The sequence below is a fragment of the Protopterus annectens genome, chromosome 1.part1, assembly GCF_019279795.1.
Source record: "Protopterus annectens isolate FY-2018-M chromosome 1.part1, PAN1.0, whole genome shotgun sequence".
Classification (NCBI taxonomy): domain Eukaryota; kingdom Metazoa; phylum Chordata; order Ceratodontiformes; family Protopteridae; genus Protopterus; species Protopterus annectens.
In genome coordinates this window covers 1299063211-1299087583 of record NC_056726.1, presented here as the reverse complement: position 1 = coordinate 1299087583, position 24373 = coordinate 1299063211, and the positions used below count along the sequence as shown (strand labels likewise).

The window sequence follows — 24373 nt, the reverse complement described above, 5'->3', positions numbered from 1 at the left end:
TGTCAGTTATTTTTATTGACTTTAATGTTAGTTTAAGGTTTTTCTTCATCTAGTGCTGTTGTGAACATAGAGCTAATCATTCTCTCTCAGAACCAGTATAAATTGTCTACTATAGCAATAACCCATGCCTGGGTGTGGGTAATGCTGGATTTACCCGCGGTTGGTGTGGTTTGGTCACGAGGCGCCCAGTGGCCAAACAAAGCCAACCGTGGGTAAATCCAGCATTACCCACACCCAGAAGTGAGTTATTGCTATTATACAATGACATTATTTGAGAAAAAAAATAATTACTTTTCTTAAATAATGGCATTGTATAATGCCTCCTTACTGCCCTTCCACAGCTGTCTGGTATTCTGCGGCAGTTCTGATGTACTGCACATGCATATGGCTACACGGTACATCAGAGCTGTCGGCAAAAGCAACGGAGAAAACAAGATCTCAGTTGCTTTTTACAAACTGTTTCGCTATGTTAAATGGGTTTAACATAGAGAGACAGCTTTACAAAAAGCAATAGAGTCTCAGTTGCTTTTTTTAAAAGCTGTCTCGCTATGTTAAACCCATTTAACATAGCGAGACAGTTTTGAAAAAAGCAACGGAGAAGGCAAGATCTCCGTTGCTTTTTACAAACTGTCTTTCTATGTTAAAGGAGTTTAACATAGTGAGACAGCTTTAAAAAAAGCAACGGAGAATCTCTGTTGCCTTTTTAAAGCTGTCTCGCTATCTTAAACTCCTTTAACATAGCGTGACAGTGTGAAGCAATGGAGATCTTGCATTCTCCGTTGCTGTAAAAAGAGTTATAGTAATGGAAAAAGTCCGGGCGACCGGACCTTTTTTCATTACTATAACTCTGATTTACAGCATGTTGTGCACGCTGACCAATCAGCGTGCACGTTTTTGAATATTCATGGGGGGGGGGGCGTTGTATAATACCACATAACCCAGAGTATCAAGTAACATTATCATGTGTGTATCAAATAACACCGTGTGTGTGTTGAGTGCCATATTTTGCACATGTGCATGCACACACATACATCTTGCCCATGTACATAAATCGCGCGCACATGCATGCATACTTACATCACGAGCTCATACACATGCATACATATATCACTCTCACTCACTCACTCACTCACTCACTCACTCACTCACTCACACACACACACACACACACACACACACACACACACACACTTATATAACGTACATTTTGAGCCTTTTTCAGTTCCTTGCATCATCCAAAGGCCTTCTACCCCTGTGCTCCAATCCACTATTGAGTTTATCATCTTCTCTTTGTCTTTCCTTGGCCTACTCAATATAGCTAGGGTCATTTTATAGAACTTGTGTCTTGTCATTATCTTCCACCATTTTTTTGTTCTTTGTACTTGTTTTATAACCTACCCTGCCCCCCCCCCCATCAAGTAATGGTTACTTGGACTTACCTGAGGGGTAGGTGTGCAATAGGGGGGCTGTGTGGTGTTTTGCTTTAGCTCAGCCAACTCACATCCTTTTCTGCTGTTAGACTATGCTCCTACACCTTGGCATTCCCAAGCTCCTACACATCGGCATAACCAGGCTCCACCAGAAATCATCAACTGGGAATGCACATACAACACATTTGGCACATGCATCCCTCTGTACCACTTTGTCACCCAAGCCACTAATCCAACCGGGATCATGGTCTAAGCTTTATCTCTGTACACCACCAAAGCAGCTGTAACACTGTCATATTTAACTTGTTATATTTTGGCATGGTCAGAGCAGAAAATTCTGTGTTCCATTAAGTAGAGTTTGTCTGCTATGTCTACTAACTCATCCTACCTCTGGTGGCTGAAAATTAATTGTTAGACATGGTCTTTGTTTTTTTGCTTTGTATCCTTTATTGTCATGTCCTAGCATAAACAGGTTCATAAGTTCACAAGTAAGCACTAGGCTAGTTGTCTTTGTGGCCTGTTTTAAGTCTAGCCAGTTTCCATTTTTGTGCTCCAATTAACCTGTCCCATTTGGTTAGAAATTTGCCTTTCCCATCTCATGGTCAATAATTCTTACCCCTAGTAAGAATAACTGGGAATCATATCATGTATAGTTAAGGGGATAAATGCATGAGCTAAAGCATTTAGGAGCTGACTCTGTCCATTAGTACAGGGGGGAGTCCTGGGGTAAATTTTCTGTTTCCCGTCCATTGATCCAAGCTGTGATTTGAATATGGTCGGGGTTGAACTTTGTATTATATGAATGGGGAATAGGTTCATAGGTAGGTAATAGGCTATCGGCCCTGAGGCCTGTACAGGCCCAGCCAAAAAGGTACCCTGGCTTTTGCCACCCAAGAAAATTATTTTCCTTTGCCACTGTCGAGCAGAGCCACAGAGGTGATCCCTGGGGTGAATTTCCTATTTCCCATCCAATCATCAAGATTTTTCTTGGAAGAGTGCTAATGAAGAGCTTTGTCTGATATAGATAGGTAGTTTATTCCAGAGTATGGGAAGTCTCTGGGACAGGAATCTATCCCTCCGGCATGTTCTGTTTATTGTGGTGACAATGTTTGGGTCCCTAGAGTGGGTAGCTTGGAGGGATTGGGGTTTCTTTAAGTGGAGCATGTCCAACAGCTCTGGGTTTGACATAGCTTTGTATGTTAGGCAGATATCCCCTCTGAGTAGGCGATATGCGACGGAGTATATCTGGAGTATAGCTGGAGTTTTTTGAGATGGTCTGCGTAGGGCATCTGTTTGAGGCCGGTAATCCTCTTTGTGAGGTATTTCTGCGGCCTTTCCAGTTGTTGTAGATGTCTTGTGAGGTACATACCAAAAGGGGCATTGCACTCTATAATGGGTCTAATGAGTGATGAGTAGAGGGGAACAATGACCTTTTTTTCTGGATGAGAAACCTTTTGTGATGAGGTGCATCATGTAGAAGGATTTCCTGACTACTGTGGCGGTGTGATTATCAAAGGAGAGACTACTGTCCACCTGTGTCCCAAGGTCTCTTATTACACTTTCGGTGTTAAGTATACTACCGCATATGTTGTAGTTCATGGGTACAGAGTTTTTACCAAAGGGGATGACAATGCACATTTTGGCATTGAGCTTGAGGCCATGGCTTTGACACCAGGCATCTGTCTCAGTGAGGCCCTTTTGTAGGATGTCCACATCGTTAGGAGTTTTGATTATGGCTCCTAGTTTGCAGTCATCTGCGAACTTCATTAACCAAAGACCTTCTGTGTTAGCCTGTACTTCTTTTACTTCAGAGAAGTAGATACCAAACAGGAGAGGACCCAGGACTGAACCCTGTAGTACTCCACTAGTCACTGGTCTGAAATCGGATTTGGAGTCTGCTACTTTCGCAATGTGGTTTCTGTCAGTGAGCCATTTGGCAACCCATCTTGTGACATAGGGAGTTATACATAGTTTAGTGAGTTTATCTATAATTCCAGAGTGGGGGGTGGTGTTGAAAGCCTTGGCAAGATCTAGATAGGCTGTATGAACCACCTTACCCTTGTCTATGGCTTTGGTGACTGCTTCAAAGAAGTCTTTCAGGTTTAGGAGGCATGATCTGCCTTTTACAAACCCAAAATGGGTGGGGTCCAGAGTTTGGATTACCAATGTCTTTGTTTATGAGTTCCATGATGATACGTTCCATGGCCTTGCAGACCAGGCTCATCAGGCTAATGGGGCGGTAGTTCCCGGGGTCTGTGGTGGCTCCCCCCTTGTGGAGTGGGATAACCATCGCTGTGTGCCATTCAGCAGGCACAAAGCCTGAGGTGAGGCTATGATTGAACATGGTACTTAGGTGGGGTGCCAGTTCGTTCTGTAGTGCCTGGGATGTTGTCTGGCCCCATGGATGCTGTGTTCTTGGCTTTGGAGAGTGTGGTTTTTACCTGTGCAGCTGTTATTACAGGAACTTTGCATTCTTCCGTTATAGAGATAGGTTCAGTGCTAACTTTCCCCCCCTCTCACCCCCTAAAGAGTCCATCTGCCAGGATGTTGGCAATATCGGTTGGGTCTCTATATTTAGTGCCATTGTGCTGTAACTCAGAGCAGATCTGAGTGTTGCCATTGAGATTCTTGACATAGCTATAGTATGCTTTGTGGTTGTCTTTAGAATCGGTGGCGATTTTGTTTTCGTAACTAGCCTTGGAGGATTTTATCAGGGATCGCAGCTTCTTACTGAGGCTGACCAGGGAACTCCTTCACTCATGAGATTTTACTCTCTTTTGCAACAGTTTCTTCCTTCTGTTGTACAGTTTGTTTATGGCAGGGGACCACTACATTGACTTCCTTTTTTTGGGAGGATAGCGTCTTGGTTCTGTTTGGGATAGCACGATCCATGCACTCATGTAAGTGCTTATAAAGTTTAATTGTGTAGGATTCAGTAGTCGTAACTGTATTGTCCATCTGCATGGGTGTCCTGAAGTTCACTACTTCTGTCTTAAGAAGCATGAAGTTGGCTTTGGAGAATTTTTTTACCATGGTTTCCTTAATGGGGGTGGGGGCAGGATGTGGATATCTACGGTAATTAGCTTGTGGTCGGATCAGACTAATGAGGCGTTGACTTCAGGTGTGGAACACTGGTCACTCATGTTGGTAATGACTAGATCTAAGATATTGCCCCTGGTGGGGATGTGGATAAGTTGATCCAGGGCATTGGAGTTTATGAATTCCAGAAAGCGTTGAGCGAAGGAGTTGGTACATGAGTAGTTTTCCCAGTTAATGGTAGAGTAGTTGAAATCACCCATTATTAGGGTGTTTGGTTGAACCCTAATATTTTCCAGTACATCAAGAAAAGAGGAGTATCCTGGGGCATAGTGGATGATCTGTAGCAAGCTACAATCTGGATTGCAGTTTTGCCCAGAGTTAGTTGCATTTGGATAACCTCGACTGCATTATGCTGAGCAACTAGCCTGGAGGTGTGGATATCCTTAATAAATATGGACACACCTCTGCCTTTGGTGTTCCGGTCCAGGTTACATGGCTTAAAAGTGTGGTATGAGTTATAGCCTGGTAGTGCAGGGGTGCTCTGTGGAGCCTTGAGCCAGGTCTCAGTCACTGCACAGATATCTATGTTCTCCATTTTTAAGGAGTGCCTCGAGTGAGTGCATTTTGAGATTTAGACTTCTAACATTGAGTAGCATCATCCTCAGTTTTTGCTTGCCTGTTCCTGTTACCATGGTGAATTTATCATTTGAACCTTGCCTAAAAAAGGCACTATAGGGGCAGCAAGAACCTTAGCCAGTATCCGGAATCCCAGGGGTAACAGGTGCAGGTCATCTCTGGCAAAGCATTGTGGTCTGTCGACCATGTCATCCCAGGCAGACCGATACTGAATCCCTTTAGAATGGCACCAGAAGCTTTGCCAATTGTTGAAGTCAATCATTTTGTCCTTGTACTGCGGCATCATTCTGGGTGATGGCAGAATGCCACTCAGGGCTAGGGTCATACCTGCCTGGGCTACAAGATCGGAGAGCTCTTCAATGTCTCTTTTCATGTAGTCCAGGGAGGTATGTCTCAGGTCATTCACACCAACATGGACAATGACAGAGTCATATTTGTACTTGTTGTGGAGTGACCTGAGTACGTGGGTTATGTGGCAGACCCCGGCACCTTCTTGTTTAGCCTGGTGAGTGGGACATCAGTGTGCCTGACTATAGAGTCAGCTATGACTAGTGTGTTGGGTACATTGTTTTGTCTTATTGGTTGTGGTTGAGTGTCACACTGTGTATGCGGGCTGTGTGTCATTTGGGGTTGTGTTGGGGGGTGGAGGTTGCTTGCATTTCTGCTTCGAGGTCTCTGTTGCTTGAGCAGATTATTATTGAGGGCCTTCGTGAATGCTTTTGTGTGTCTATGTGTGGATTTTGGTGGTGTAGATTTAGTGAGACTATGGTGTGGTGCAAGTGTTTACCTTCTCCTCTTGACTGTCAAGTTCAGTCTTGATTGGAGAGTGCTTTACCTTCAGTTTGGCTAGATAAGTGCATCTCTCACAGGTTGTAGTGTTGGGTGGTAAGAGGAGAGGGTTGTCTGTGTACATGAGGCAATTTCTCCATTGCCCCAAGATGCCCAGATTCATCAGAAAGACAGGAGAGAACACTAGGAGCTGACCCTTGGACATGCCTGAATAAAAAACTATTTTCCTCTAGATAAGTGAGGAAAGCGAGTACAAGAGCTGTTTTTCTCTAAGCAAGTGAGGAAAGTAAGTACCAAAACTGTTTTCCTCTAGGTAATGAGGAAGGTTGAGTGCTGTAGTAATTAATAGGTTATTTAGTGCTTACAAGTTCTGAACAAGTGCTGATCATGAATAAGCAAATTCAAGTGCTAAAATTAAGAATCTGTATCTGGACTAAACTAGTTACAGGAAAGGGGGGAAACAAGTGCAAATGCAGGCTTTTAAATCAGAAAGTTGAGAGAGATGGAAAAACTGCCCAAACGGCCAATAACTACAATTTCTGGGCCAGAACCACTCCTTATGTGGTAGATGGGTTACCTAGTGCTTACCACTCCCACTGATAAGCTAGAAGGCTTCCCTCCAACACAGAATGCTTGGGGGGGGGGGGGGGGCTCAGAAGCTTACATAAAGTCCTGGATACAGCAAATCTGAATCTGGACTACACTAGTTACAGGAAAGGTGTATATATATATATATATATATATATATATATATATATACATATGTGTGTGTATGTATAGAAAAGTAGCTAAAACAGCAGTAAAAACAATTCGAATGCAGTGCAAGCTGGCACACTTGAGTATGTAGCAATGTTAGACCAAACAGTTTAAAAAATGCAATTAAATTAAAAATGACTAAAAACAAGTGCAGAAGGAGACTATTAGGTAGAATGAGGTAAAGAGATGGGCCTGGGGGGAGTGTCCCAGATCAAATCTACAGTGGGGGCGGGCAACTGCAAAAGTCTCCAAATTTAAACAACAAGACAGGAATAGAGGGAGTGGGTATGGGAAAACCAACACTTTCAGCAGAGATCTGAAAAACTATGCAGTGAAGCAAAAATAACGGTGCACAGCTCTGAAGTCAGCCAGCAATGATATAAAATTAGTCAAACAACAATTACCAGTACACAACTCTGAAGTGCCAGAAAAATATACTCAGCTCTGTATATCTCCAGATAGTTTGAAGAGCATTCAGGACACAGGATGGCTCCAGCTATGATATGCTGTTCAGGAGCACTCATAACATGTGTGAGATATATTTGTTCCTCTGAAATGGTTCAGAAGAGGTTTAAATTCTTAGACAAGAGTATTTTTTATGTCATTTAACTTGCTTATGTCCAGTAAATCCATCAGTTTTTGGTGAGAGGATGCTTTTGTATGCCAGACATAGGTCACCTCTCAGTAGTCTGTAGGATACCAAATATAGTGACAGGGCTTTGAGTAAGTCCATGTAGGGCATTTTGTTCAGGCCTTTGTAAAATTTTAGTAAGGCATCTCTGTGGCGGTTCCAGATGTTGCATGTGTCTGAAATGATGCATTTTAAAGGGGACATTGTATTCAGTGAATGGTCTAATGAAGGCCCAGTAGTGGGACAATGACTTCCCCTAGATCTAGACACAAAACGTTTATCAGTTGTGCAATATACAGTAGAAGTTTTTTACAAAGGACACATGCTGGTAAAACGTTAAATCGTTTCTAGCACTTGTGTGGATAACTAGGTCAACATTTAGGGCTGTATTGTCCCTGGGTAGGGGAATGAGTGTAGGTCTTCTCCATTTACTTGATACAAAACCTGTATGGAGGCTGAGACTGAGCAGTGTTATTAGGGGTGTGGCTAAATCGTGCTTCATGTTATTTAAGGTGGATCCAGGGGTATTGTCAGGACCCAGTGATGCAGTACTTTGAGCTTTTACTAGCACAGAACTTGGTCTTGTTAATGTGTGAATGGTGAGTAATAGCATATTTAGTGGTCTTGTTTGACTGTTGCCTTGTCATTGACCGGAGTCATAGGCTGTTGTAAGGACTTTTTTCAGCTAGCCACCCTGCTGGCAAATAATAAATAAATCCGTCTGTAGTGGACTTGTTTGACATTGGAAAACCTGTCTAAAGTTCAGCATGTGGTATAGTATACAGTCAGTCTGCATATAAATTAGTTGCCCATCTGTCCCACATCTCAGAGGTGTTGTAAATTAGTGATCCCTTTTGGGGGGGATGAGTTTTGTAATGGCCTTGTGGGACCCATTTGAGATTTGGTTCTCTAAATTAAGCCCACTGAGTACCAGGATAGGTAGGCTTCGCACTTCTCTTCACCCTTTAACCAGATTTGGGTGAAAATGTTCCCTGCCCTTTCCATGTGTTGCATATATGTTTACCTTTGAAGGCATGTCTGCATTCTAAATTTTCTGCGTTGCACCATGAGCCCTGATGTTTCTTTTGACCGTTTCTACTACTTTAGCCATTGCATATAAAAGCCATCCTGTTTAGCTAATTTGTAAATATTTACTTTGCTATATTACTTCATTTGTCAGTAATAAACTGAAAATGTGGCATATAAATTGAAGTACTTGCCATTGGTTTTAATACGCGTTTCTCATGTTCTTTGACTGTGATGGGAGTTGTATGCGATTGTGATGGGAGTTGTGTGCTTCCTTTTAGAATCATAAAAGCCTAACAAATGAAACAACATAGCATTCTCAAAGTGAACAGTTGCGTGTACATGACGCTTCCAGTGTAAGAATTTTGGCATGTTGCTTCTTGCATTGCATAACTGGTTGTATACATTTGCAAAATAGGCAGGTGGTGGGAAACGGCAGCACAGACCCCTGAATGTGCCAAGTCTGTTTTCAGTGTGGACGTCCTATACAAGAACTCATTTTCTGTGTGGTTATGTTATAATAATTATTCCACTTTGGGTAACAGTCTCAAGTTATACTTGACTGCACCTACAGGCTGCAGGTAGTAGGAATACCTTCTGGTAATGTCATAGTTTAACTCCTTTGGATTTGTTAAAATTCTTTATTCCCTAGTCTCTGGATCGATCCCTCAGTCTGTGTACATGTTCTGTTTTACTTGGTGCAACTTATGGATCATCACTACATTGGTGTCTGATGTAAGATGCTTTCACTAGGTTCATCAATACTGCATAAAATGGGGAATGCAGCCAAAATCCTTGAACCGTATAAAAGTTGCTTCTTCAATTCGGCTGTACTTTCTGTACCCTTTAGTGGTAGTCTTTGAAAAAACACTTCTTATACTCATGGATGCATGTTTTGGGAGGGGGATAGCTAATTTTCTAATGAGATGCATATGTAATGGCTTTAATAACAAAAAATGATGTGAGGTGGTCAAAGAAAAGCATTTTGTTTTAAATGCTGCTTTACGTGCTGTATGCTCTTTGTTAAGAACAGGGTGTTTTTATAAGGTTTTTAATGTTCCAGTGTCAAATTACTGTTCTCTTCTGCTGAGGAAGAACTGAGAATAATAATTAAAAAAAAAAAAAAAAAAAAAAAAAGCTTTGTAGCTCTGTATGCAGTGTATATTCCAAATATTTATTCACACCACAAAATCATTTGGAGAGGTTTACTTTGGAAGGGGGGAGATGCTGCTTTTAAGGTCACCTAGTGTGTTTACACACATTGCATGTCTTAATGCCTTGTTTTCTATGGATGCAGAAACTTGACTACTTTTGTCTACCTAGTTTAAAGTGGTAACTACTAGGTTTATTGTCCAACACTGGAATTATTGCATATTATGCTGCGGTGGTGGTGGTACGGTAGCGTTGTCGCCTCACAGTAAGACATTGTCCTGTTCGATTCTCAGCTAGTGTCTTCTGTGGGGATACATGCGTGAATGGGCGTACCTTCGTTGAAGGTTGTACGTCAGAGCTGGCAACTCGGCACGTAAAAATCGACTGTTAATCATTAGCGGACCGGAGTTCCGCTGTGGCGACCCCTAACCGGGAAAAGCCGAAAGACACAACAACTGGAATTATTGCATATTATGAAGCAACTGATGTGAGTTGTGGTGCTTGGATTCAAGAAAACTAGCGTGTGAGATGAGGTGCTTGGATTCAAGAAAACTAGCGTGTAAAATGGCTAGGTGTTAGCAAATTGAATTAAACTCTTAACAGCTTATTCTGTAATTGTCCAGGTTTTGATTCCTCTTCCAAGCAAGTTGCTTAACCAGACTGTTTCTTGGTTGACTCTGAAAAAAGGTTGATTAGCATGGATTAGTACTCTGCTCTGATTAGCAAATAAGTAAACTAAATTTCTTTTAGCATTTATTGAACTGCACTGGAAAATGCTGAGTACAGGCAAATTCATTTTCTTTTCTGTGATCCAGTGCTATGTCTGGGTGCAGCTCTCTATGTGCTTTCTGATTTTGTTAATTCACCATTCTATGCCATGGTTAGGATGGTGTTATCTGAGCTTCTGTTGAAATGTGAATGGGATAAACGCAGAATGAATGAAACCTACCCTGTCAAATCTCTTCCGGCTAGCATGTTACTTTTTTTTATGGAAGCATTGTGCAATGTTTTGTGTAGTGAGTTACTTACACTTATTAAATAATTGGCTGATGCATATTACTCAGCCAGGGTTGATTTGGCTAATGTATACAGTTTCCAGCATACCTGTGTAAAGTAGCTTATTTTGGGAGTAGTAAACTAAACGTTTTGGGTAAAGTGTATGAGCCGGCTTGTTAAATGTTTACTTTGTTTGCTCATAACATGAGTGATTAAACTTCTAAAGCTGGCAGATACAGCTAACTACAGGTCTGGGTGTTAATGTTGGCGATAGTGGGCTTCATTAGGGGCTGATTGAATAAAAATAAATGACAAGCACAAATGATGTGAGCTGACCTCAGTATGTCCGGAGCTGTCTTTGTGTGGTAAAGAGGTTTATTACTTAGCAATATAAATGACAGACTGAGTGAGTCTGCTAGTTGTGATGCAGAAAGTTGCTTGAAATTTAATGCTGTATATCCGAAGATGGTGTATGAGTACCAAGCAAAGGTATGCCAAGTTACATCATTGTGGGGTGAGATGGGTGTACAGCCTTGGTATGAGGCCCCCAGACAGAAGTTTGTTTGGGACTGACCCTGACAATTCTTTTGCATCTATTATGACTGTGTTCATAGGCTTTATGTAGGAAGGGGAATAGTTAAGTGTTGTCTCAGTACTGTGAAAGTGAAAACTACATTAGGATTGAGCTTCTGCACTTTACATTTCATGCTTTGCTTAGAGTCTGCTAATGTGTAGAATTTTTGATTTATACTACAGAAGCATGTAGAACCTGTAGTCAAGAGTGTTGCTTTTGTGTTTGCTGTAGTGATGAAGCATGGGTCTTGAATTTTATTGTTGCCTGAACTTGTCTTCCATTGTTTTTTCACATGACTCTATGTAACCTGCTGGTTACATTTGTGTGAAAGTCTTGTAGCAACATTTGTTTATTGACCGAGAGATTTTTTTTTTATTCTGAACTTTTGTGCTGACCTGTATTGCTGTACAGTTTGTGGTATGGAATTGCTGGTTGGAAACTGTTCTACAATTTGCTCTTGCAACTGACCCCCAGATTACCCTCTTTTTCCTTGGCTACAGCCTGCCGTTAATGACCGCCACTGCTTATTAGTCATTTTGAGAAGACTAATAACGACAGCAGAAGTAGATTTTTCTGGGATTATTGTAGAAGATTTCTGGTACTGTAGCACAGAGGGTTATGACTATGAATGCTTTGAGCTAGTAAAAAGCTTTGTCCTTTAGTTTTAGGTTTCATTCTGACCTTCTCCATTTGCTTACTTAGTAACTATGAACATATTGCTTTAATAATTTGGCTGTGCTCCTTGTTCTTGATGGAAGAGTGTTGACCAAGACTAGTAGGCTTACTGGCAAAATTCTTAAACTGGGGGACTGACTCGGGAATTTACAGTCTAGAACGTCATAAGGTGAAAAATTGGAGGTGTAAATGTCTTCAAGGGGAAAAGTAGACAGCTGTATAGTCCTGTCTGACCTCTTTGTTTTTTCTCCTAAATGAAGCCATTGTTGACTGTGTAACAGTTTAGAAACCAAGAGGTACAGAGTAGAACTTGGTATGGATACAGGCATAAATATCCATGAGAGCAAGAGACTGAGCGAGTTTTATCAGCATGCTTTTATTGAGTCTACAGAGGTATGAGATCAAGGAGGAGCTGTAATCTTTAAATGCGTCACATCCAATGTTTACAGTAAAGTTAGACTATTGTAGTAGCACTCCATCCCGCTCTGCTGCAGAATGTCTAGATGTACGTATCTTGCAGCTATTGCATACATGTAGCTCATGCCAGGGTCACATTTTCACCTGAAAGGGATGTACTTCTCTACAGTTTGAACATCTGTGAACACACACAAATCCTGTGGGATTCAGCTACAGCTTAACAATACACAACAGTTGAAAGTTCAACCAGACAAAATAGTTACTCACATGGGTGGCACTTTCTGGCATTTACTAGTTCCATCGTTGCATAGTTGTGGAGGAGAAAAAGCACCCCCCCCCCCCAAGAAAAAACAAAACACTACTTGCAGCACACAAACTGCACTAGCAGAGATTTCTTATGGAAAACCTGTTTTCGTGAAGTCTGATGTCAGGGAACAGAATTTGTGTGCCCACTTTACAGTTCAGGTGTAAGACATTCCCACTCTTATCTGCTGTGTAATATATAAGTCGTCAGAATGAGTATGATGCATGAAATTCTGAGCTCAAAGCTGGACTGTTTGAGGGAAGAAAACCTGGCACAGTAGATGTGAGGAAACTTGATACCAGCATAAATATAGTGCTGCTGTGAGCATTATGTCATGGATTAGAGACCATTAGAAATAATGGTTGTATAACAAGGTATGTTTTATGCAAAACCCATTTTCAGGCCAAATGGCTGTCATTGCTCTACAACCTGTGCAGTTGTATATGGATGGAAGAGGATGTCTTGGTTTACTGGTCGACCCCAGTGTATCTAATGTGCTTTTGCATGTAGCCATATTTTGAAGGCATTTCTTCCAGCAAAGGGAGGCTGTGCAATGAAATATGATGCAACAAGGTGGTCAGCAATAAGACTTTACTTTCTCTATAGTAGTGTCTGTCTGATGTAACAAAGATGATAAAATGCATGACAGTTGTGCATTCCTCTAAATAAGCAGTAAGTTTTTATATGCAAGCAGTTAACAGATGAACAACTTGAACCTTGCTGTGTATTAACTTCATCTAGTCAAATATGTGTGCCTGCCTATGCTGAAAATTCGATGTTCTTAGTGTTTCACTGTTGCAGTCATTACATTTGGGTAATCTGCTGGCAGGTTGCCCTCAGTCAGCCTGAATATCAAAGTCTTGGGTCCTGCGTCGGTTGCTGTCTCCTCTTTAATGATGTCAGGTCGTCAGGGGTATAAAACATGCAGCCGACGCCATTTTATTCAGTCTTTCTTGCCGCGCGGTGCCTGAAGCAGAAGCAGTTCGCAAATGCCGGTTGGCCGAATCCTGAAATTTTCGCATTCGAGTTTCAGAACCGAAGTCTTCAACTAAAGCTAAGTACCCCATTGGGAAAACTTTCTTGCTCCTTACCGATGTCAGTAAAAGTTAATAATTGCATTACTTGTGGGAAGCAAATACCTCATAAGGATTTTCATTTGTACTGTATTCCTTGCATAGGCCAAGATCATAACGTGTCTTGCAGTCGGTTTTGTGCTATATTTAACCAACGCACTATTAAGCGTCTGTATATTTTTGCTTCAAAATATTTTGGATTCAGATTTAATTACCCTGAAATGTCGTCGGTTAGCAATCAGACTACCGGAGTTCACAAAAAACGCAAAGAAAAAGACAGAGACAGACCGTCAAGGTCCAAAACAGACGACAAAGCTTCTTCTAAGCCAGTCACTGGTTTGCCGGTACTCTGCGGCGCTTTTGCAGCCCCTGATACCTGCTACTTCTGAGTTGCAGGCCTCTACCAAGACCCATGTGGAGTCCGGTATGCCTCGAGATTCTCAGAGTATTGAACCCGCGGATGTCTCTCCCTTGGATGGGTCCAGAGCCGCTGAGCAGGCACCAGCTTCTGAGGGTGTTTTCAGGCTTCCAATGCCAGTTTCAAAAGCAAGATCAAAAACATTTTCTAAGTCTAAAAAATGACGCATGAGCCACATGCTCAGGACCCTATGCCTAAAAAACAGATTATCAAAATGGCTGAGGACTTAATTACCTTGATCAGGGGTTCCCACCCCCCCCCCCCCCCCTGCTAAGAGGCCTAGACAAGACACTGATTATGAATCTTCAGATCAGCTTTCCATTTCTTCTGATTCCTCTTCTGATCAGGAATTTTCTATTCCACCCTATGAGGATTCAGATGCAGAAGAATCCATCTCATCTGCATCTCCTCCTGAGGATTATTCTTTTGGAGAAACCTTGCATACTTTAAGCGAACATTTTCATTGGGAGAGTCAGGATTTCTCTGAATCAGAGGCTTAGGAATTTCCTTCTTCTTCCTCAGCATAGGCCTTTGGCAATACCTCCTGTATTAGACATTGTTGATGATGTGTTTTCGGAATCAAGCATGGCTCCTGATTCCCTACCTTCGGCTCCTAGTAAGCCAGATGGATTTTACAGGGTTTCTAACTCCCACAAATTTCTATTCAAAAATCCTGCTGCTGATCCTGAAACTATCTCCCAGGATCCCAAAGGTGTAAAGGCCTCCACAGCCAAAAATCCTACCCCCTCTGATAGAGATTCCAGGGCACTGGATAGATGGGGAAAGAAGATTTATACGTCTGCAACCTTGACAATTAGGGCCTTAAACTGCCAGTTTCATATGCTTAAATATCAACAGCATGTTATGGGCTTATTGAAACAAAAAATGATGTTGATTTCTGATTGTGTGGAAAATAAAGAATTGCAGGAATTATTGCATGCAGCAGAACAGGTTGGAAAGCATACTTTGCAATGTGGTTTTTATCCCTTGGAGGCCTCTTGCAGGGCCGCAGTTACTGGATCTGTGATTAGAAGGCATGCCTGGCTCAAGGAGCAAAATCTGCCTGATCATGTTAAAGCTAAATTGTTGGATGCCCCTTTACAGCATGATACTCTGTTTGGTAATAAGGCATCAGAGTTTTTAAAGAAAATGGAAGACAAAGCTAAATCTATGCAAACTGTAAACAATTTCTTACAAGTGCAGCCACCCAGGTTCAGTAGGCACTAGCCTACTAAAAATTGGTTCTTTCCTGTGTCCAACAGAGCCTCTCAAGGCAAATCCAGGTGCTCAAAAGGCTCTAGATACCAATCACAGGGTTCTTGAAGGTCAAAGCAATGGGGTGCCTCCACCTCCAAATCTGGAGGAAACAAAGTACAACCCTACAGTAAGCAGTCTCAATGACTTCCCTCTACCTTCACCAAGCATTTATCTTTTGGCAGCCCCCTTGGGGGGGGGAGTTAGCAATTCATGCTCAAAATTGGCAGTTAATTACCCAGGACAAATGGGTATTGAACATAGTATCCCAAGGGTACAGATTTCATTTCCATACTTTGCCAATTCCAAACGGTTGGCCAGATCTGCCACAAAATCAGTGGGCCAAGGCCCAGAAACAAGTTATGTCCCTCATGGATATGAGGGCTATTCAACCAGTACCAGAACAGGAAAAAGGACAAGGTTTTTATTCAAGACTTTTCCTGGTACCCAGAAAAGACTATGCCTGGTGTCCAATACTGGACTTATCGATTTTGACATGCTGCACCTCAAAAAATCCAAATCCCATCGAGCTACACACTCGAGAGACTTTAACCTCAGCACTGAAATAAATAGGACATGCTGGATGAACAGATTCATAACCCAGAGGCTCCCTTCACTCTGGAATAAAATCCCAGTCCAGGTTAGGCAGAGTCCCTCATGACTCTCTTCAAGAGTAATCTTGATGAGTGGATGGGAGATCGTAGGTTTACCCCAGGTATCACTTCTGTGTCACTGTTAGGCACAGTATACTAACCTCGAAAAAGGGCATAGCAAAATTAATTTAAAATGGGTGGCGAAAGCCAACATACTCTGGCTAGGCTTATAAATGCCCTAAGGCAGATAGCCTAGTATGAACCTATGAAAATGCTGACTTTGCAGCAGCTACTGCCTATGCTGGGCAGGAATGCTTGGTTAGTGACTCGAGACTTGAAAGAGGCATACCTGCATATCCCAATAAGGGAATCATGCAGAAGATACCTCCGCTTCAAGGCAGGTTTTTTGCATTACCAATTCTCTGCACTGCCCTTTGGCTTATCTACTGCACCCAGGGTCTTTACAAAGTGCCTGGCACCAGTAATTGCATTTTGCGGACAAAGAATAATACAAATTTATCCTTACCTGAACGACTGTCTCATTCAAGCAGAGAACAAGGACATTCTTCTTCAACATCTGGCGTTTGTAAAAAGGCTCCTAACATGCCTAGGGTATACAATAAATGAAAAGAAATCCCACCTGGTACCCTCTCAAATAATTACATTCTTGGGTGCAAGCTTGAATACAACTGCCCAGATGGCTTACCTTACACCAGACCAACAAAGGCAACTGACGACATACTTCAAACACATGGCAACAAAAACCCAGTTATCTGCAAGACAAATTCTGCAGGCTTTGGGATTCATGGCATCCTGCATTCTATTAATTCCATATGCAAGACTGCATATGAGGAAACTTCAATGGTACATAAAAAGTTTATGGAGTCAACATTGTCACAGTCTGGAAACAATGATTCCTCTCATTCACTGCCTACAACAGGAGTTTCTTTGGTGGGCAGAGACATGTCACCAAAACAAGGGACTGTCATACACTCTACCCCCTGCCACCCAAACCCTAACTACAGATGCATCAAGCTATGCTTGGGGGGCCCACCTGCTGGGGAGATGCATTCAGGGCATATGGAGCCCAAAACAAATGCATCTGCATATCAACCAGAAAGAGATGCTAGCTGTTCAGAATGCTCTGACAGCCTTCAATGACTTACTTCATCCAGGGCAACTACTGATAAATACGGACAACACCACGTTTATGTGGTACATAAACAAGCAGGGGGGTACACATTCCTACCCCCTTTGCAGACTAGCCATGGCATTGTGGAACACAGCTTTGACTTACCAAGTACATCTTCAAGCTCAATTCCTGCGAGGAAACACTCTGGCAGACAACCTAAGCAGAAATCTTATGGAACCGCACGAGTGGAAACTAGATCCACAGATCTTCAGCATGGTAACACAGAAATGTGGGATCCCACACACAGATCTGTTTGCTTCCCCCCAAAATTATCAACTGGACAAATTCTGCACAAGGACTTATCATAGACAAGCATGGAAAGTGGACGCCCTATCCTTCAGTTTCAGTCTATGCCTTTCCCCCTCTGCCTCTTCTCTCCAAGGTCTTACTAAACGTCAGACAGGAAAAACCAAAAATGATCCTGATTGCTTCAGATTGGCCTCGCCAGCACTGGTACCCAATTCTAAGGAATATATCTCAACTCCCTCCTTGGTACATGCCTCAAATTCCTAATCTACGGTCTCAACAGAACAATCAAATTCTGCACACTCGGCTCCAAACTCTGAACCTTGCAGCATGGCTGATCATTTAATTATTCAAACAACACCTCTCAATAAATCTGTAATGGATGTCATTTTGGAAGCCAGAAGGCCTAGTACTAGAAAATCTTTTATGCTGATAAATGGAAGAGATTCTGTGCTTGGAACCAAGCACAAGGAACAGACACAGCAAAACCAAATATCCCTCAGATTTTACAATACTTGACTGAGATGCTTAACAAGGGCCCATCTTTTTCTTCTATAAAAATCCATGCATCTGCCATCTCGGCTCATTACAACCTGGAGCCTCCCCTCTTTTCTCATCCTCTGCTAAGACAGTATCTTAGAGGGGCCAAACATTTAAGGCCTCCCAGAAGATCACCAACTCCTGCATGGGACCTCAATTTTGTGCTGGAAAAACTCACCCTGCCTCCTTTTAAACCAGCAGCTACTACGGATTTAAAATTTTTATCTTTGAAAACAGCTTTCCTCTTGGCAATCACTTCAGCAAGAAAGGTTTCAGAGATGCAGGCCCTCATGGCTGTGAAGCCTTTTATTACATTTTACCCGGACAGGGTTTCCTTCAGGACCAATCCTTCCTTTATGCCTAAGGTGGTATCCAGTGTGGTTCTTAACCAAACAATTCACCTGCCAACATTTTACCCAAATCCGCAGAACAGGGGGGAGCGGATTCTGCATTCTTTGGACGTACACAGACAACTAAGATTCTACTTAAACAGGACCAAATCTCTAAGGCATTTGCTTCAGGATTAGAGGGGAAGGCTAAATCAAAGCAGACTATTTCTAAGTGGATAAGCCACTACATTCGTTTCTGCTACTTGTACCATGGTAAACCTGTACCCAAGGGAATCGGGTCACATTCCACCAGGGCTGCCTCTACCTCAGCAGCCTTTCTCAGAGGAGTTCCAACCAAAGACATTCTAGAAACTGCTACTTGGAGCTCTGTTCATACCTTCACAAAGCATTATCATTTGCCTCTCTTCACCAAATCCAGAGCATGCTTTGCCACTGCAGTTATGCAGGTCCTCATAGCCGCTCCTAATGCTATTTAGTTCCATCCTCCCATCTATAGTTTTGGAATTCTACTCAAATGTAATGGCCGCAACAGTGAAACACGAAGAACATAGTACAGTTGTGTACAATTACCATAAATGTAGATGTTCGAATGTATTCACTGTTGCAGTCTGGGTTACCCACCCGCCACCCCCCTTTTCTATAACTTCTCTTTACTTCACTATATTCTACAGTCTTTGTGGTGTATTGGATTTTAGATGAAGGTAAAGTTTATGTTGCTAAAAGTGCATTTACATATAGTGCTGTTTATTTTTTTTTTGGGGGGGCACCTGACATCTGGGGCAAGAAAAACTGAATAAAATGGTGTTGACTGCATGTTTTATACCCCTGATGACCTGACGTCATGGAAGAGGAGACAGCAACCGACACAGGACCCAAGACTTTGATATTCATGCCGACAGAGGGCAGATTACCCAAATGTAATGACTGCAACAGTGAATACACTCGAACATCTACATTTATGGTAAGTGTACACAACTGTACTTTTTTAATCCCCAACCCCCCAACAGAGCTGTCCTTGCATCCTAAGGACCACTTACCAAGTTGTCCACTATCCTTTTCTCTTGACCAATATATTACACTGTATATGCCAGCAACGTAGTCTTCCTGGCTTAACAGGTTTCTGCATTCAGGAAATAAAAATCTGTAATACTTGGTACCTCCTGTACAAATTGCTTTCTATTGCCTATAAACTGATTTAATCTGTGTTATACTTTGACCTGAGGACCAGCTTTAATATTAACCACAATGACTGTATAAAGAGGAAAGGTGGTGGTATTGCTTTAATATTTCCAAACTACCACAACCCTTCCCCCGCAACAAACCAGTACCACAATTCAGTTCAGCAGATATTCTTTAGTTATGATACAAATATGTATTACTGTTCTCTTCATCCCCCCTGGCAACATTACAGCTATACTGGATGATGTCCTACATTGGATATCCGTAACAGTTCCATAAGAAATACTACCACTAGGTGATGTGAATGTCCAGTTGATTGGACACTTAACTCCCCTACATCTAGCATGAATGTATTTGGTTTCACACAGCTAAATAGCCCTACACATTATAGCAAAATTTTAAATTCCCTGTTAGACTGGATCCTGGTATCAGACGCTTGCAAATACACCACCTCAAGTACAATATTGGACTGTCTCTGTGATCATCTCCCATTCTCTACAGCCAGACATCTCACACGTACACTCAGGACCGGACGTTGGGCAAGTGGTGCTCTAGGCAAAAGGTCTCCACAGTGCCCCCACCAACACCACCCTATGCCCTCATCCTAGTCTTACCTACACCATCCAGATTACTGAAAAGTGCCCCTGCTAGATCAGCGCCCTAGGCAGATGCCTAGTTGGCCTATGCCTAAGGCCGGCTATGCATATCCTTAAACAGCATGCTTAACTTGGAAAGGTTGCGTGCTGTTTTTGCAATGTTCATTACTGACCTTTCATCTGTTAACTGGAACTTTGGAACTTCCTAAAAATCCTCTCCTCAGATGATGCTGTAAATAAATTCAATACAAATTCCCTGAATATCCTAGAAGGAAGAGCAAAATTGCATAGTTTGTTTTTAGTCTATCCAAAAAGAGTAGAATGCTAATACAGGATAGAGGAAAAGCATGGAAAGAATGGCAAAAATATAAAACACCTCAATGTCTTGAACTTCAGAATGCTTTGCAGTCGTAAAAAAACTAAGTTTCAGAATCATAGAAAACACAACCCTAAAAAATTCTGCACAGCCATTAAAGAAGTCTTGCATCCTGGTCATATATTCAACCCCAATCAATCCCTGTCCCAATAACTCATCACTTGAAACCACAATACAATTCAACTCTCAATTCATGGATTGTATAGCATCTGTAATCCTAACCCTGCCCAGCAGCTATGTATCACCACATCTACTTTCAACTTCAAACCTGTGCCTACATAACACTATTCTTAAACTCAAACCATGTTCTATGTCTGCTATTTTAAAGGTATTCACTTGGAAGGTCATTAGCTGTCGATATCATTAACTACCCTATTTTCAATCCTTATAAATATGTCGGTCCAGGAATCCCATGTTCCTTTTCACTGGAAGAAGTCATACATTATCCTTCTGCACAAAGGCGAAAATTCCTTACTAACTTCAGACCTATGGCAGTCTCATCACCCCTCTCTCTAAAATGCTTCAAAAATCTATTCAAAATCAATTGCTAAAGTATCTCTACAGGAAGAACTCCTGTCTTCCTCCATGTAACATGGCTACCGTCCTTCCCATAGTACTAACAGTGCCCTTTTAACGTATATAGATAGTGTGAATAAAGCTAGAGATAACTGCAAACTTGTCTCCTCCTTATTTGTATACAAGTCTTTGACACAGTTTGTCATGGCAAACTTCTGCTTCAAGTGTCCTCATTAGGTCTCTTGGTCCAACCTTCTATGGTTCAAAAGCTACCATTCCAATAGGTATCAGTCAGTAAAATGTCACTCCACCCTCTCCCCATACCTCCCAGTCACCACCAGTATACCACAAGGCTCTATCCTTGGTCCCCTCCTCTTTACCATTCTCAGTACTATAACAGGCCTCCCTAATACAATATGCAGATGACTCCATACTCATTTGCACATCTGACAATGTGGTACATCTCCAAATAATTACTCAGGAAGCTTTAACAGCAACTGAAACATGGTTTTGTAACTTCCAACTCATGCTGATTCGTAAAAAAACAAACTACTACTTTTTTCCTCGAATCCCTCTCCCATGTAAAGCGTAACTTTTAAGTCCTCTCTCTCTTGATGATGATAATACAACCACTGAAGTCACTCCTCAGCGAATTATTAGGGATGATAAAGGAGGATTATCTTAAATTTGACCTGTATATACAAATCTGCATAAGAAAAACTCATTGAAAACTAGGGATGCTTTATAGAACCAAAACTTTCTCACCAATTTCTTTTGGAGACATTAGGACTGCGTGGTATGCAAGGTAGTTCCAGGCTATATGATTACTCCTCCTCTGTCCCACAGTGCCTTGTTTCCTAATGCCTCTCGAGTTTTTCCAGTCATGCAAGTTTTAGGTGCATTTAAATGTCCCCTAGCTACTAATTTTGATCTTTGAAAAAGACATTTTAGGATCTCATTTTCTGTCTGAGACTTCCCTATTCTCAAACTAGCTCCGGCTTTGATTCTGAAGAGTCAGACTTGTACCTGGACTTATTCCCATTTTAGCAGATTTCTACCAACGTAGAGATTCTGTGGCTGGGCAAGTTAGTCATGTTCAGTGAACCACAATCCTAAGAGCCAGTCCTGTGAAATGGGCTCTAAATTTACAGATTTATTTCCCTTAGTGGGGGCTTCACCCTTGGTATGGAATGCAAAGTTCCACCAACTAACCCTAGTGTTGAACCTTTCTTCAATAGCATTTGAGGGCTCATAAGATCTTTATTCACAGAAGAGCAGTCCAGTCAAGCAGATAGCCAATACCCAATGCCTACTGTGCTTTGACTATAGAGTAATACCAATTAATTGCAGAATTTCCCTCCCCACCACCATGGCTGCTGACTAGTGTGACATGCAGGTGTGTGCACTTTTTTCATCACTGGCATAAGAGCCATTAGCAATTTAGCTGCTTGTCAGGACACACACAAGTGATTTTCAGTGTAAAATCTTCAGTGCCTAAAATGAGTTCTTTCCCATACACATGTCTGGCAATATGCAAACGAATAATGAAGGCTGCTGTATAAACAAGCCCAAGCACACATCTCGAGGTCCATATGCTGTTCATCAGTCCTCAAACATTGTCAGACATCATCCTATATGGGGTGAAGGTGTCATGTCGCCATCTCTACCTATTCAATGCCACTCTCCAACTTTCTCTGACACTTGTGCCTGACTGTCCCAGGTCTTTCATACAATTGTCCACCTCTTCACTGGACATCCACATTTCCTCTTGACTCCTTCTGTCTTTGCCAAATCGTAATCACCAGATTGTCTTCTGCTTTTCTGTATGTGTGCCAGCACCACCTAAGTTGTTCTCTTTGACCTATTCTGCAACAGGAGCTACTTTGGCTTCTGCTCTTATGTCCTCATTTCTTCATCTGTCCCACAGAGTGCATCCTACCACCTTTCTCATGCACTTCATCTCTGTCACTTCTGGTTTTCTAAACTTTGCTGCCTTTATTGCCCAGGTTTCTGTAACATACAGTAGTACTGGTTGCACCACTGTGTTAATTTTAAGCTTCTTTGGCATTCTTGTGTCATAAAATATGCTTGACACTCTGCCAGTTAGCTGCGGCCCCCCTTTTCTGCCTTTAAACTCCTCATTCAGACTTCCCCATCTCTTCAACCACCCCTCCCAGATACTTGATGCTGTTAACCTGTTCCACTGTTTTTCCATTCTGTCTCCATTATCAGCTTCTTCTGATGTCACCCATTTGCTGCTATTATGAGTGACATATTTGTACTCAATTCCATATTATATGCCTTCAGTTTTGCGTTCGATTACCCTATTCTGTGCTGATATTCTTGTTCAGAGTCTGCCTGTAATGCCATATTGCATACAACAGCTTTGTTGGTCTGTCCCTCTGACCTGTTTTGATAATGTAGTCTACCACCAATGTGAACAGTGGGCTTAGTGCTGAATCCTGATGCACACCCACTCCCACTTGGCAACCTGTCTATGATCTTACTTGAGTAATTGGGTCCTTGTACATAGGCTACATTAATTGTACCTATGATTCTGGGACTTCAAAGCACCACATGGCTGCCCAAATCAGCTTTCTTGGGACCTTGTAATATGCTTTCTCTAAGTCTAGGTATGTCCAGTTGGACTCTTTCCTTGTCTAGCTTCTTAAGTATTTGCCTCACTGCAAACATCAGGTCAGTTGTGCTACATCTGAATCTGAGATGCTCCTCTCTCCTATCTTACTTTCTCCTACTCTTGTGTATTCATTCCTTCATCCTCTCCAGAATTTCATGGTGTGGTATGAGTTTGATGCCACTTTACTGCCCACAGTTGGGAACGTCTCTTGGACACTGATACTAGTGTGCTCATTCTGCAGTCATCTGGGATACACCTTTCTCTCCATACTGCTGTGAGCCCCCTCGGGAGCCATTTCTCCCCTGTCTCACCCAATGTCTTGATCATGTCTGCTGGGACCTCATCTGCTGCTTTCCCTGACTTCATTTTACTTAATGCTGTTCTTCTGTGGTGGGCTGCTCCTCCTCTCTCATCGTAGGCTGTGTCTGGGGCAGTACAGCTTCTCTTGGGTTTTCTTCATTCAGAAGCTGCTGGAAGTACTCCTTTCCTCTGCTTTTGATGCCCTTTGGACTAGTGAGCAGGCTGCTACTGGTATCCCTTATGAAGGATGTTGACTGTCTTTATCTGTCTTTGCCTTCCAATTTGATATAGTTTGTGCCATCTACAGAGTCATTTTCCAGAAGCTTAGAGTGCCATCCCTGCCTTATTCTTTGCTATTGCTACTCATCTCTTAATCTCTTTGTTAGCTAACCTGCATTCCTTCCTAGATCAGTCCATCTTTTCTGTCTCCCACTTTTTCTTGCACTCCTACTTTTCTTTTGATGACTTCCTGGACTTCTGCATTCCATCATCCGATTTCCTTGTGTACCTTATTTCCATAAGCGGCTCAACTGTATATCTATTCTGTAGGCCTCACACACACGTTATTTTGAGGCACTGCCGTTCTTCAACTTAGTTGCTAGAACCCTGAGTAGTTCCTTCAACTGCTTGTGTCCATTCTACTTCAGGTATTCAGCCTGGTCTCTGACCTTTGATCT

General features: G+C 42.1%; 1 protein-coding gene across 4 annotated transcripts in view; it reads left to right on the top strand.

Annotated features, from left to right (window-relative positions):
- Positions 1-24373, top strand: part of CDC42EP5 (CDC42 effector protein 5) — a 141362-nt gene that overhangs the window by 81371 nt on the left and 35618 nt on the right. Inside the window, exon 1 of one of the 4 annotated variants that reach the window (XM_044081621.1) lies at positions 7821-7880. The exons of the other annotated variants lie outside the window; for them this stretch is intronic. The gene's annotated coding sequence lies outside the window, so the exon portion shown is untranslated. Of the gene's footprint in view, positions 1-7820; positions 7881-24373 lie in introns of those variants that run through there. 4 annotated transcript variants of the gene reach the window in all.